The sequence below is a fragment of the Lissotriton vulgaris genome, chromosome 1_1, assembly GCF_964263255.1.
Source record: "Lissotriton vulgaris chromosome 1_1, aLisVul1.2, whole genome shotgun sequence".
NCBI lineage: Eukaryota > Metazoa > Chordata > Amphibia > Caudata > Salamandridae > Lissotriton > Lissotriton vulgaris.
Genome location: NC_141685.1, coordinates 14,979,377 through 14,983,371, shown reverse-complemented (window position 1 = coordinate 14,983,371; position 3,995 = coordinate 14,979,377).

The window sequence follows — 3,995 nt, the reverse complement described above, 5'->3', positions numbered from 1 at the left end:
TCGGATTATCTGCAAAACCCACCTGCCCAACGTGATGGTGCACCAGAGGAGGAGGTGATGGCGAATCCTGCCGCCCACTGGCGTTTGTTGGGTCTGAAATGTTGGACTAGGAAGGTTTAGAGGCTGCTGCAGAGGGGGGTTGGTGGACTGGCCCGCCCACTGGCCCCCAGAACCACGATGGTTGTTCCCACGTCCCTGACCGCGCGAAGGTTGGATAACTTGCTGGGGCCTGTGGCTCTGGGCGGGACGTAGCTGGGTTCCCCTTCCGTAGCCACGGAATGGGCAAAAAGCAGACTGTGCGGTTGGTGGATGGAGAGGCCCAAAGACTTGGCCATAGCTTGTGAGTCCTTGAAACGCTATAAAGCTTTGTCCGCTTTTTCGCCGAAAAGGTGACGGCCATCAAAGGGCATGTTCATGAGGGTATTATTATATACATCCCCTGAAAAGCCAGTGGATCTCATCCAGGCATAGCGTCTAAGAGCTACTGACGTAGAAATCGTTCAACCCAGAGTCAGCAGTATCCAGTCCACAACAGATGGCAAACTTTGCCACATCCCTCCCGGCGGCAATAGCCTGGAAGAGGACTGTCCGGGCAATCGAGTCCCACACAGAGTGGGAATAACGTCCCAATAGACATGTGGTGTTTATCGACCACTGTCCCAAGCTGGCGGAAGAGAAAATCTTCTTCCGAAGATGATCCAGCTTCTTGGATTCCCTTTCCAGTGGAGTGGTAGAGAATGCCCTTTTGGAAGTAGATGCTTGGAGCACTATCAGGGGTGGGGTGTTGGGAGAGGAAAATGGGGTTGCCCGGGGCCGGGCGGTGGAATCGGGCAATAATCATGTCTACGGGAGTCCCCATGTTGAGCCTGGACTAGGTGCCCAAAAGGATGTCAGTAAGGGCCTCGTTGAACGGAAGCAGAGGCTCCGAAGAGAGCACCTCCGGCTGAAGCACCTGTCAGGAGGTTAGTCCTGACTTCCACGATAGGGAGTTCGAGGTTGAGAGCCTCGGCTGCCCTACACAACACCACTGCGAATGAAGCTCTCTCGTCCGTAGCCACGGTAGGAGGAGATAACATGCCAAGGTCAGGGGAGGTTTCCAGACCATTCACATCCCCCAGTTCCTCTCTCCAGTCCTGCTCAGATTCCATCTGATCAGTTAGAGGGTCTCCTGACCCCTCCCAGTCCTCCACCTCATCCTCTGGGTGCCAATCTGGCTGAAAAGGGACCCCAAGAGGTACAAAAACCATCTCGGCGCCGGATCCGGTGTCGAGCGATGCCGGTCCGGCTCCAGGTCCACATCGGGATGGAGGCCGGGGTCAACGGCGACCGCGGGGCCGACCGGTGTTGAATTCGGTAATGGTGTCGAAGGAAGCTGCGCCGGTGGAGGTGTAATCATGTCAACTGGCGCTGTTCCTGATCCAGGCCTGGATCCAAGGGGGGCCTGCAGTGCCGTAGCCGTCGGCAGAGAAGACCTAGGCCCCCCAACCGGTTCCGTGGGGCTCAAAGGTGCGCCGGTGGGTCTGTGCCGCCAAAAGATTGCATGGATCGCCTAGTAGAATGTACGAAGCTGGGCAGAAGCCCCCACCTTTCACTCCTGAAGGATATTGAGTCATGTGAAATACTGACTGTAGCACAGAAGTGTGATTTCACAACAAAGAATGGATGTTACTTGTTTTCAGCACTGTTTTGCCACATAACTGAATTTGCAATGAACTCGCTATTTTTCTAGAGTTCCACCAGAAAAGCTATGTTAGTGCAGAAACTGTGGGTGTAAAATTAGAATGTTGTTCGCCCCACTCACCCACACTCTTCAACTTTTAGATGGAACAATGTACTAGAAACCATTCCTCATTCAAACATGAACTCCAACAAGCAAAGTGGTGGCAGAAATTAAGGCAAGGTGTCGACTACAAGATTACTGGCATGGAAGGCACTAATGATGCCCAAGTCTTTGTACATACATACCTGGCACATCACCTCACCCTACCTTTAAAACTAGTGTTGACGGAGAATTCCAAATGGTCGAGAATCAGGAAAATACTGCAATCATCCTTTTAATGCTAGCTTTAAATAAATAGAAAAAAGCCCGAGCTGAAAAAAGTAAAGCAATAATTCCTGTCCGACTAGCAGCTTTTTGGGGTGCCATAAGCAGCTGTGTGTGCACAACAGTTAGCCTTAGGTTCCATTTTAATGCTGGGGACTGGATTAGGTTTAGCACTGGTTGAGTTAGGGGAGAGAGACTGAAATACATTTTCAGTGTAAAAGAATTTGTTGCAGCAGTTTTACTTTAGGGATTTTTCTGATGTTACCAAATCGTTTAGGTTTCTATTCAGATATTTATCTGTGACAGTATTTCTCTAACCAGTTTTACCTCTATAGTAGTGTCTCTCTGAAAGCGTTGTTTATAGTGACAGTGAGTGAGCCATATGGGTAGGCTGGGCCATGAGCGAATTAGGCTGCCCTGCAGAAGGTGACAACATTTACCATTGCTTTGAAATTATTCTTCATAAAAAACCACCCTTGGAAGAGCCAGGCTTTGCCAAGTCCTAGAACTTCCTATCTGTTCCAGAGGAGAAGAACATGCCCGATGCAAGTGTGTCACCCCCATGCTATGGTTCCTTCTGGTTGGTATTTAGTCTGTCAAGTTTTTCAGTCTGGAGTCTCCTTAGTGAGCTGTTGTCTAAAGCATTGTCAGGGCACTTTTCTCCCGTGTTGGACCAACTCAGCTGGTGCTCTTATGAGGAGTTTCTACTTTGTATGGACTTGCAGTACCATTAAACCAAAGCAAAATGAGTCAGTGAAGTAGTCTGAGAAATATCATGCTTAACTCGCTTGAGTAGGTGCTTCATATAGGCTAACGCTCACATGGGCTGGTCTTCAGTCCTGTTGGGGTTAGTGAACCTGTCCTGCAACAAACATTTCGAAAACGGGGATGATGTGCAGGCAGGATTAAACACCCATCCAACCCCAAAGGCAGATGCGATGGAAAAATAGGGGTAGGCAGTGATAATCAAATTATCAGACTGTTGCACTCTCTCCTCAGATTTGCATGGACTATAATTTGAGTTTGAGCCCCCAGTTTCATCCGACCCGCCTTCTGCATATGATTGATGTAAACTGAGCTTGTCCCCATCCTGATACACCTGCACTGTTAAACAGTTCAGCATTGACATAAAGTGAGCTTGATCACCTGGACCCCCCCTGCACTCTCTCTGCAGTTTAGGATTTGTCTAAACTGAGATTAAACCTCCAGATGCACCTGTGCTCTTCACTCAGGCTGGTATGGATCATTAGCTGACCTTGAGCTCCCACATTCATGTGCATTCCTTGGCACGGACCTGCTTTGACCATTGGTCACCTAGATTCACCCGTACCTGTTTGATCTTTAGCTCCTCTTATTCCCCAGATGCATCCAGATTTGTTGGTAAGGGCTAGCATTAAATACTGTTTGATTATCACAGACCATAAGCTGATCTTGAGCCCCAGATGGGTGTGTATCCCTTGGTATGGGCTAGCACTGACCATACGCTGATCTTAAAACCCAGAAACATCTGAAATCCCACCAGCAGCCCAGCATTGACATTAACTGTGATTTGGCTTCAATTGCAGCTGTTGACAGAGAAGGAAGATCCTTGGATGAAGGGAAAATCTAGGAGAAAGTCTTTAGACACTTCAGGAACACCAAGGAACATCTAGTACTTAGTGGGATCGGGGGATTCTTGAATGTAAGACCACTAGGGATGCCTATGTGTGACATTTCCCTGGTTTATGGCCTAGCCCTGGCCTGGATGCTTATGTATTTGAATTTAAAAGCATTTCTATAGCGCACTTTTACCGTACGGTTTCTTGGCGCTGTTGGATTGTGAGGAAGCAGGCAGGAGCGGAGGGGGATTTAAGCATTGTAAGCTCGGGAAAAGAGAAACGTTTTGAGACCCTTCCGGAACTCGATATAGGAAGATGACATGCGGAGTTCCGAAGGAAGGGAGTTCCAAAAC